We start from the raw sequence: 12,329 nt of genomic DNA on the forward strand, positions 1-12,329 counted from the left end.
CACTTTGGCTGACCCCGGAAAACCTCGGAAAGACTTCCTACCCGAGATTTGCCGAGGTCAGCCGTGCTGTCCTCGGGCCTTTCCGTGCATTTACGAACAGCATGGAACGGCTGCGACGGCGACGTTCAGCCCCCACCTCAGGCCAAAAGTTGTACTGCACACCGCTTTGGCCTGAATTGTGCAAGTGGTCCATCAAGTTTGCTCCTTTTTTTTTTTTTTTTATCTATGTCAGCAAGCCGTGTCTAGCTCTGCCCAAAGCCCTTTGGATTGACCGCACATTGCCCTCCAGCACCATATATAGCAGGATGCAGCAGAAATCCAACTTTCCAGCTGCATTTATCATTAAAAACAGGTAATTTTTCATGCCAACTTGTTTTGAACATGCCAGTTTATAGTAGAAAACAAGAGGCAAGAGATGGATTTTAGGAGGAAGAATATAAGGGGGGTGTAAATTCCAAAATTTCCAGCCGGCCAAGAACCCATGAGCACTGACTTGACACAGCTGAAGGATGGCAACCAGAAGAAAAGGTCTCTGCTCAGCCAAGTGATTTTTTTCTGCCTCTTGAAGCAAAGCCGTTGATCCTTAAAGTAACTGAATTCCCAAAAAGCAATAACAAACACTTAAATATGTATGAGTACAAGAAAATCCCATTTCTTTCACCTGGGCCTCATTAAAAAATAATCTTGCTGGCAAATGTGTGGTAGAACATCGATCTTGTCGGGATGGAGAGGGGAAATTACCAGTCTGTGGGCTCGGAAGACATTTAACTACAGTGGGACCGTCGTCCATCTCACCGGCTCACAGGAGGATAACAAGAAGAACCGGGGCTTACGGTGATTGTAGCCATGTCAAAGCACTTGCAACAACAAAGCTGAGTACTGTCCGTGATACTTTTCTGATTCGCACTAATAATAACTACATTTTAGGATGTTCCCTGAAAGGTCGGTCTGCAAATGTATCTGTAAATGTAAAAAACGTATTACCGGTACTCAACTGTGCTGTTACAATGACTGGAAGGCGGGTGTTTATAACTCCGGGCTGTCTCTGGCCTTAACTTTGAGTCAATGTCATACTTATCTCCTCCACCATTCAGCGCTGGTCTCCTCTCTGGAGCATGTCTGCCAACACATTCTTGTTTCATCCAGCGCACCAGTGCTGCAGCCAGTCAGGAGGCAGAGCCCAGCTGCTGCACCGTACTACCTGAGTCCTTCATGATTCCCAAAACTCCTATGTGCTCCAGTGAATCCAGGAACTCCTGTGACCCCTATGTCTGTAGTGAACCCTGTGGACCCTGTGTCTCCATTGACCCTTGTGCATTCTTGTGTCTCTAGCAACCCCTGTGTCTCCATTGACCTAAATTACTCTTTTGTGTTCCTGTGTCTCCATTGACCCTTGTGCACTCTTGTGTCACTAGCAACCCCTGTGTCTCCATTGACCTGGATTACTCTTTTGTATTCCTGTGTCTCCATTGACCCTTGTGCACTCTTGTGTCTCTAGCAACCCCTGTGTCTCCATTGACCTAAATTACTTTTTTGTGTTCCTGTGTCTCCATTGACCCTTGTGCACTCTTGTGTCTCTAGCAACCCCTGTGTCTCCATTGACCTAAATTACTCTTTTGTGTTCCTGTGTCTCAATTGACCCTTGTGCACTCTTGTGTCTCTTGCAACCCCTGTGTCTCCATTGACCTAAATTACTCTTTTGTGTTCCTGGGTCTCCATTGACCCTTGTGCACTCTTGTGTCTCTAGCAACCCCTGTGTCTCCATTGACCTAAATTACTGTTTTGTGTTCCTGTGTCTCCATTGACCCTTCTGCACTATTGTGTCTCTAGCAACCCGTGTCTCCATTGACCTGGATTACTCTTTTGTGTTCCTGTGTCTCCATTGACCCTTGTGCACTCTTGTGTCTCTAGCAACCCCTGTGTCTCCATTGACCTAAAATACTCTTTTGTGTTCCTGTGTCTCCATTGACCCTTGTGCACTCTTGTGTCTCTAGCAACCCCTGTGTCTCCATTGACCTAAAATACTCTTTTGTGTTCCTGTGTCTCCATTGACCCTTGTGCACTCGTGTCTCTAGCAACCCCTGTGTCTCCATTGACCTAAATTACTCTTTTGTGTTCCTGTGTCTCCATTGACCCTTGTGCACTCTTGTGTCTCTAGCAACCGCTGTGTCTCCATTGACCTAAATTACTCTTTTGTGTTCCTGTGTCTCCATTGACCCTTGTTCACTCTTGTGTCTCTAGCACCCTGTGTCTACATTGACCTGGATTACTCAATTGTATTCTTGTGTCTCCATTGACCCTTGTGCACTCTTGAGTCTAGCAACCCCTGTGTCTCCATTGACCTGGATTACTCTTTTGTATTCCTGTGTCTCCATTGACCCTTGTGCACTCTTGTGACTCTAGCAACCCCTGTGTTTCCATTGACCTTGATTACTCTTTTTTATTCCTGTGTCCACATTGACCCTTGTGCACTCTTGTGTCTCTAGCAACCCCTGTGTCTCCATTGACCCTTGTGCACTCTTGTGTCTCTAGCAACCCTTGTGTCTTGACTGACCTGGATTAATCTTTTGTGTTCCTGTGTCTTCAGTGACTCCTGTGTCACCCAGGGACCACTAAACATCTTGTGTCACCCAGTAACCCCCATGTGACTTCAGTGCACCCCAAGCACCTCTGTAACACCTGTGCATTTGTTTTTCCAGTGACCCCTGTGTCTCCAGCAATCCCTATTCACTGGAGACACCAGATACACTGGAGACTCTTGTGTCTCCAGTAATTCTGGTGTCTTTATTAACACCCAAGTTTCCAGTGACCCCTATGCGCCCTTGTGTCTCAAATTATTTCTATTACTCCATTGTCTACAGTAAATCCTATGTCTTTAGTGACCCCTGTGCTCCAGTGTCTCGATTGACCCCTGTCCCTCCAGTGACCCCTGTGTCTCCATTGACCTGGTTTACCTTTGTGTGTTCCTGTGTCTTTTGTGATTCCTGTGTCACCCAGGGACCCCTAAATATCTTATATCACCCAGTGATCCCTGAGCATCCCTTGTCATAGCGTGACTTAAGTGAATCCCGAACGTCCCTGTGACACCTGTGCTCTCCAGTGACTGCTGTGTCACCGGTGATCTCTGTGCATCCCTGCATCTCCAGTGATCCCCTCTTTCTCCAGTGGCTCTTGTGTCTCCAGCAACTGCTTAAGTCTCCAAGTGACCCCTGTGTCTCAAGTGATTCCTGATACACCTGTGTCTACAGTCATCCCTGTGTTCCTGTGTCTCCCTATACTCGTGCCTCCAGTGACCCCTGTGCACTCTTGTGCCTCCAATGACCCCTGTGTCCCCATTGACCTGGGTTACCCTTGTGTGTTGCTGTGTCTTCAGTGACTCCTGTGTCACTCAGTGACCCCCTTGCATCCCTTGTCATCCTGGGATTCCAGTTTGCCCACGAGCACCTCTTTTATACCTTTGTGCTGGTCTATCACATAAAATACATTTACGTTTTTGGTTATAACATGACAAAATGTGGAAAATTTCAAGGGGTATGAATACTTTTTCAAGGCACTGTATTTACTCAGCGTAACATATTTTTTTCTATTTTACCAAAAATTGGGTTATATACAGATTTTTACTTGTCAGAATGCCTGGCTAGAAAACATTAGAGCACCTAGATGTAACCACGTTCCCACAAACATCCGCATGGAAGAAAACCATTGGGCCTTCAGGAAAAAACGATTGGAGGAGTACTCCCGTCCGAGCGGCAGCTGTCGCCCACAAGGCATGCAAAAGCACCTCCCACATCAAACGTCAGATGGTAAACACAGACCAACACTGCGGCACCAACAACGGCTTCACAGCACTGGCCCGATGTGCAATGGGACCAGCCTGCCACTCCCCCCATGCACAATACAGCCAGAGGGGGAAGTGGAGGGCGCCCAGAGCGCATAGCAGCTCCCGGACAGCAGAAGCACAGGGACAGCCCAGTCCCCTCTGATCCAGCCAAAAGACATGAGAGTGTGAACGATGGAAAAATTGGGTCAGATTCAGGTAGACTTACGACAGGCGTATCAGTAGATACGCCGTCGTAAGTCCGAATCCTCGCCGTCGTATATTTAAGCGTATTCTCAAACTGAGATACGCTTAAATATTGCTAAGATACGACCAGCGTAAGTCTCCTACACCGTCGTATCTTAACTGCATATTTACGCTGGCCGCTAGGGGCGTGTACGCTGATTTATGCCTAGACTATGTAAATCAGCTAGATACGCCTATACACGAACGTACGCCCGGCCGTCGCAGTAAAGATACGCCGTTTACGTAAGGGGTTTTCAGGCGTAAAGATAAACCACCAAAAAGATGGCGCAGCCAGTGTTAAGTATGGACGTCGGAACCGCGTCAAATTTTTCAAGTTTTACGTCGTTTGCGTAACTCGTCCGTGAATGGGGCTGGCCGTAAGTTACGTTCGCGTCGAAAGCATTGACGATTTGCCGACGTCATTTGGAGCATGCGCACTGGGATACGTCCACGGACGGCGCATGCGCCATTCGATCGAAACGTCATTTACGTGGGGTCACACTTAATACACGTAAAACACACCCACAGCTTCAACATTTGAATTAGATACGCTACGCCCGCATAAAGGTATGTGAAACTAGCTCATTGTATGTAAAGACCTAGTCAGTCTGGATGGAGACAGACTCAAAACAAGATATAAAATATAAAATTGCAATAGAAAGATCACACAGCAGAGCCCAAATGGGGAGAAAACTACCTTCTGGGCCTAGATGTGCCTCCATCCCTGGTACATTTGAGAAAGACAGGAAGGTTGGGACTTTAATTGAAGTACTGTACCTCGGGGCAAAAGGCGCCTCAAACCCTAATATCACTATAGAGGAGGGGGCAGTTTGGGACTTTAGATGAGGCACAAATAGGAACCCCGTTGTAGACAAGATCATTTATTGATCAATCATAAACATGACATCATTGGTATAGTGGAGTCCAGTGCTGGAGGTGGGCACATAGCCAAAAGTTTACATGCACTGTATCTCCACTGGATGAGGGGGTACTACATGGATGGAATAATGGTGCTGGGGGATATCAAGGGTGTACGGGGGAAAAAAAATGCTCAGGGGGGATCTGGGGTGTATAGGGGTTAGCAATGCTTGGGGTAGCTTGGGTGGCTATGGTGCTAGAGGTATCAGGGATGTAGAGAGACCACAGTGTAGGGGGCAGGGCTTTTTTTCAGTGGGAACGCGGGGGAACGCAGTTCCGGCACCTCCAGAACTGAATATACAGTATGTAATGGCAAGGGGTGCTGGTGCTGGCGAATCTGTTGTTGCTGGAGGGAATCTATTTGCTGAGGATGGGGGATCTATTGTTGCTGGGTGAGTCTTATGTTGCTGGGAGATATTTACTGTTGAAGAAGGGGTCTTTGTTGCTGGCTGCTAATTAATTAATTGGTCTATTAATGCTGGCTACTGGGAAATGTATTCTTGCTGGAGGGGAATTATTTTTGCGGGGGGGGGGGTTATGGTTGCTGTGGAGGCCTGTTGTTGCCAGTGGAGGTTGGATTGTTGCTGGGGTGGGTCTTATGCTGCAGGGGATCAATCATTGCTGGAGGGAAGGGTCTAGTATTGCTGGCTGCTGGAGGGTCTATTGATGCTGGCTGTTGGGAGTGTATTGTCACTGGGCTGTTCATTGTTGCTAATACTTAGCACTATAAAATGATACTTGGTTCTGTATTCTCTAAAAGGGTGGTACTGGGAGGTGGAACCAAGGAACAGTGCTTGGAGGTGAGTAGGGGGCGGAGTCAAGGGATGACTCAGAAAAGAGGAGTTCCTGCACCTATTCTCTGAGAAAAAAAGCCCTGGTAGGGGGTATCAAGGATGTAGTGGGGTCACAATACAAGGGGTATTTAATGGTATATGGTTACAGTGCTGGGGGGAACAACTAGGGCGCAGAGGGGCCATAGTGCTGGGGAGGCATCAATCTAGCAGATATATTATATTCACAGGACAGCTTTGCGGAGCTCCACCCAAAAGGGGAAGCTTCGCTTGTCTGCCTTATACCTACTTGATATCTGTTTACCTGTGCTGTCTCCATTGTAGGGGCCCCAGAGCATTACTTTGCCCAGGGGCCCATGATGCTATTAATACGGCCCTGGAGAGGTATATGCAATGGTGTCACAGAGCTGAAGAGGGATGTTGGATGGTGTCACAGAGGTAAGGTGGGATATCAGATGGTATATGCACTGGTGTCACAGAGATGAAGAGGGGTGAGGATGGTGCCACAGAGGTATGGTGGGGTATCAGATGGGGGTGAAAGAAGGTTCAACTGCTTCTGGCGTAGGGGGGCTCATGACACAAAAAATATTTGAGACCCATTGGGTTAGTGTAAAGGGACAGATGCATTTTGGGGAAAAGAAGTACGAATCCGGCCCTGACTCCCCGTCTGCATGCTTGTCCTGGGCCAGTGAGTCAAAGTAAGGAAACCAGTGGATCAGAATGAGAGCCTGTCAACATGGGCGTCCGCTCCATAGGGCAAGGGGGGTCGTTTGCCCCCCCCTTGGAATCGCCAGGGAGAGCCAGGAGCAGGGCCGAACTGGCCAGAGGACAGAGGGAGGGGAACGCTGTTTTATATCGTTTACCAGGCCTGTGCTTTGTTTGTTCCAACATCTGTTGCCACAGGTAACACTAGACTATTTTTTGATGTGTTTTTAGCAAGTCTGGAAACACAGAGCAAACACAACACAGAATTGTAGCCTACGGCATCGTTTCTAGTTGTCCCTTATTTAGAGTGCCTGTCCCTCTTCTGGAATCAAATCCATTTGTCCCTCATTCCAAAAGGTTCCTCTTTTAGACCTGAAATAAATATACTGTCAATATAGTGTAGTGTTTCAGTCAAGGGAAAGGGGTGCTGTGTAATGTAAAGGGGTTCAGTGGTGCAGGGTGCTGTGTAATGTAAATGGGTCCAGTGATGCAGGGTGCTGTGTAATGTAAAGGGGGCCAGTGATGCAGGGTGCTGTGTAATGTAAAGGGGGCCAGTGATGCAGGGTGCTGTGTAATTTAAAGGGGGCCAGTGATGCAGGGTGCTGTGTAATGTAAAGAGGTCCAGAGCTGTGGGGTGCTGTGTAATGTAAAGGGGGCCAGTGATGCAGGGTGCTGTGTAATGTAAATGGGTCCAGTGATGCAGGGTGCTGTGTAATGTAAAGGGGTCCAGAGCTGTGGGGTGCTGTGTAATGTAAAGGGGTCCAGAGCTGTGGGGTGCTGTGTAATGTAAAGGGGTCCAGTGATGCAGGGTGCTGTGTAATGTAAAGGGGGCCAGTGATGCAGGGTGCTGTGTAATGTAAAGGGGTCCAGAGCTGTGGGGTGCTGTGTAATATAAAGGGGTCCATAGCTGTGAGGTGCTGTGTAATGTAAAGGGGTCCAGAGGTGCCATTGTGGAGATGTTAGAAGATGCAGGGGACACAGTGGGGTGTTTTTACATTTTAACCTGGGGGGGGGGCACTTTTAACCCCTGCTAGCGGTCAAAGAAAGGGTAAAATGCGACTGTGTATTGCCGCTGCTGAAGCGCGCCCCCCCCCCCCCCCTGAAAAAAATTCAGTGGACGCCCATGCCTGTCAACAAGCATTTTCAAAGCTAGGTAAGCAATGGCAATCTTTTTATGTTTCTTCAAACGAGTTCCTTTATTGTGTTCAAGCTGATTTTCGGTCAACCATGGCTGGAATCGATACGAAGATATATGGAAAGACAGATGGACAGATAAAGACAGAAGAGACATGAAATCTTACATAGAGAGAGAGAGAAAGAGAGAGAACAGACGTCAGTCTACAAGGTATATATTTATTTTGTTTTCAATATCCAAGGACCATTTCTTTTTCTAGCCGAGAACAATAAAAACGCCATCACATCAAATCTATCTCACTCTAGCATGATGTCATAAAATCTATAGCATGAAATGTCACACTCTAATAGCGGGGATCGATTGTTATCCTTGAAGTAATGGTTGTTTATCAGTAATCAGTATCCAAACGCAAAAGATCTTTCAAAATGGTGCTGCAATATAATAGCCCAGATTCACAGAGATCGGGCGCACATTACGCCGCCGTAGCGCAAATAATATACGCTACGCCGACGCAGCGCAGAGAGGCAAGCATGGAATTCACAAAGCCAGTGCTCCCAAAACTGCGCTGCGTTTCGAAGGCGTAAGCCGGCGTAGGTGGAAGTGGGCGTGAGCCATGCAAATGAGGCGTGACCCCATGTAAATGATGGGCCGAGCGCCAGAAAAGTACTTAAAGCGAGCTGCGCATGCACCGGGACGTGGAAGCATCCCTGTGCGCATGCTCACAACCACGTCGGAACAACTGCCTATGCTACGCCGGATCACTGTGCACGACGTTATTGTAACCTACACCCCGGCCAGACCCACGTCCAACGTAAAATACGCCGGCTTGTGTTCCCTGGTGCAGACCTTTGTCTGGTGCTGGGTTACACCTCCTTTATGGGGAATAACTTTACGCCGGACTTACGACTTACGCGCACCGCGCGTAGCCTGCGTTGGGTGCACACAAGTTTGTGAATCGCCGTATTTCCCTCATTTGCATGTTTGCATGGCTAATCAATGGGAGCGGCACCATGCGTCCAGCCTAAATGTACGCCCCCACACTACGCCGGCGTAAGTAAGTTACGTCGACCGGGTGTAGCCTGGTTTAAGGCGCATCTCTGTTTGTGGGTCAGGCGCACAGATACGACGGCGCACATTTATACTTACGTCGGTGTATCTTGAGATACGTCGGCGCAAGTGCTTTGTGAAAATCCGGGCCAATATGTTTTGTAGTTATTTTATGTTTTATATATATATATATATATATATATATATATATACACTATATTGTCAAAAGTATTGGGACACCTGCCTTTACATCAGGGGTGCCCAACCAGTGGACCGCGACCTGCTGCTCTGGGATGGCTGGTTGGCAAGCCCAGATTGCAGGTTGCCGACCTGCCATCCAAGAGCATCAGTGTTGTGAATGAAGCCGGCGTTAGAGGAAGCAAGCGGCTTTTCAGAAATTGCACCACACCTGCAGGATATAATAGACATCTATGGCAAAGAGCAGCTAACTGGCGGGAAAACCACAGGTACACTGAGCTGCATCCACAGTGTGGGTAGACCGCAGACATTCAGTTTAAAAGCAGCCTTAAGCCCCTTTTACACGAACGGTCCGACCCAATCGGACCTTCCATTCACCTCTATGAAGCGGCAGATGTAAACAGACTTTTATCCATTTACACCTGCATACCTCCAATCCAATCTGCTAAAAAAAAAACAGAAGTGGATCGGTCCCCTTCCATCTGATTGTATCAGAGGGCCCATAGAGTAGATTGGGCTGTGTCTGTGTCTGCTTTGCATATGCAGACTGGACACAGACCTCTGTAGAGGTTCAGTATTGAGTTGGTCCCGCCCTTTGCAGCTATAACAGCTTCATCTCTTCTGGGAAGGCCGTCCACAAGGTTTAGGAGTGTGTCTATGGAAATGTTTGACCATTCTTCCAGAAGGGCATTTGTGAGGTCAGGCACTGATGTTGGACGTTCTATCGGGTTGAGGTCAGCCCAGTCAAGTTCCTCCACCCTAAACTCGCTCATCCATGTCTTTATGGACCTTGCTTTGTGCGCAGTCATGTTGGAACAGGGAGGGGCCATCCCCAAACTGTTCCCACAAAATTGGGAGTATGAAATTGTCTAAAATGTCTTGATATACTGACGCATTAAGAGTTCCCTTCACTGGAACTAAGGGGCCAAGCCCAACCCCTAAAAAACAACCCCACACCATAACCCCCTTCCACCAAATGATTTGGACCAGTGCACAAAGCAAGGTCCATAAAGACATGGATGAGCGAGTTTGGGGTGAAGGAACTTGACTGGCCTGCACAGAGTCCTGACCTCAACCCGAAAGAACACCTTTGTGATGAATGAGAGAGGAGACTGCGAGCCAACATCAGTGCCTGACCTTCTGGAAGAATGGTCAAACATTCCCATAGACCAGGGGTAGGCAACCTGGGGCCCTCCAGCTGTTGCAGAACTACAAGTCCCATCATGCCTCTGGGAGCAATTGTAACTGCCAGCCTTGCAATGCCTCATGGGATGTGTAGTTCCTCAACAGCTGGAGGGCACCAGGTTGCCTACCCCATAGACACACTTCTAAACCTTGTGGACAGCCTTCCCAGAAGAGTTGAAGCTGTTATAGCTGCAAAGGGTGGGCCAACTCAATATTGAACCCTACAGACTAAGACTGGGATGCCATTAAAAGTTCATGTAAAGGCAGGTGTCCCAATACTTTTGGAAATATAGTATATACTGAGTGGCCCAGATTCACATACATCGGCGCATATATATGCTGCCGTAGCGTATCTCTTTTACGCTACGCCGACGCAACGCAGAGAGGCAAGCATGGAATTTACAAAGTAAATGCTCCCAACGTTGCGCCGGCGTAACGTAAATTTGCAGGCGCAAGCCAGCCTAATTCAAAGTAGGTGAAAGTGGGCGTGATCCATTTAAATGGAGCGTGACCCCATGCAAATGATGGGCCGAACGAACGGCGCATGCGCCGTCCCGTGGACGCATCCCAGTGCGCATGCTCAGAATCACGTCGAAAATACCGTATTTACTGGGGTTTAGCGCGCTCCCGCGTTTAGCGCGCGCCCCTAAAGTTGCAGCGGATTCCTGTGGAAAAAAGTTTTTTGTACTTACAGTTTTGGTGTCTTCTGCGGCGTCCATCGGCAGCCTCGTCGGGTCCGGTGTCCGTCTGCGGCTTTGGGTGTCCTCTTTGTCGGGTCCGGCGTCCTTCTGCGGCGTCCTCCCCGCTCGTTTCCCGCGCCGAGTTTGAATACTGCGCCGACATATACAGAGCACAGTACACTCGTGTATTGTCGGGCAGGCTCGGCAACTCTCGCGCTGACGTCCTGTACGTCCAGGGCGTGAGCGCGGAAGGAGCCGAGACTACCCGACTATACCCGAGTGTACTGCGCTCGGTATATGTCGGCGCAGTATTCAAACTCGGCGCGGGAAAGCGGGTATCGGCGTATACCGCGCACCCACGATTTTGCCCTGATTTTCAGGGCAAAAAAGTGCGCGGTATACGCCGATAAATACGGTACTCCCTAAGATACGTCGAATCACTGCCTACAACGTGAACGTAACCTACGCCCATCCATATTCACGTACTACTACGTAAACGACGTAAAACATGACGGCTGTTCCCTGGTCCATACCTTTGCATGAGTTGCGCCTCATAGATGGGGAATAACTATACGCCGGACATAAGCCTTACGTAAACCGCGTATATTAATGCGCCGGGCGCAAGTACGTTTGTGAATCGGCGTATCTCACTCATTTGCATATTTGACATGTAAATCAATGGGAGCGCCCCTTGCGGCCAGCGTAAATATGCGCCCACGATACGACGACGTAAACATTTGTCATATTTTACTGCTATGTACCTTTAAAGAGAGAATCTATTCCCTTTATTGGGTTATTTGGTTCCGTAGTTCCAGGTGCACTCCCCAAATAAAAGTGATTTAATATTACACCTGAATATAACGCAGCACGTGGGGTAAATTACCTTGCGCCATCTGTTCAGGCATTCCATGGATACATCTCATTTTAACAACAGAAAAGTTGCTCCGGGTAAATGGCAGGCGTATGTTTTAGCACGGCTCTGCGCGGTGCGTTTGGCTCAGCTAGTGGTAGCTCTCATTTTCATAAGATGGAACCCAACTAAGTTCCTGCGCGGTCGTTTATGATGGAATTCCAAGTTTAGCTGAAGAAATAAGGGGGACTAAATTGCTCTATATTAGTCTGCGGGGGTTAAAAAAAAAAAAGACAAAAAAGAAGAAGAATGCTGACAATAAAGAACTTTTTTTGTGTGTTTTCTTTAAGCAATTAAATTGCTTTTAGTTTTCAGAAATGTATCAATCCAAATAAACCCTCAGGTAGGATAATGAGGAAACGTGGGATGTTGTGTGCTGCGGAAGACATGAACCCTCACCATTGCGGTCTTGTTGCATTGTATGTATGTATCAGGAACTCAGAGGTGGCTCTTTAATTAGGCGGTCACCTTAGGCCTCGCCCTCAGAAGGGCCTCGTGCTCGCGGCTGCCTAATTCGCCTCAGGAGTGGAAGGTAATATGGAACTCCACTGAATCCTGGTGCAATGGTCTCAGCTTCTGCCAATCCAATGGGTACTGAAGTCTCCTTTTTGGATATCTGATGCTGAGAAGGCTAGTTGAAGCTCCTGTCATCACTCTATGCATGTAATGGCCAAGGATGTCTCCTCAAAGGCCTCAG

The sequence above is a fragment of the Rana temporaria genome, chromosome 4, assembly GCF_905171775.1.
Source record: "Rana temporaria chromosome 4, aRanTem1.1, whole genome shotgun sequence".
Lineage (NCBI taxonomy): Eukaryota > Metazoa > Chordata > Amphibia > Anura > Ranidae > Rana > Rana temporaria.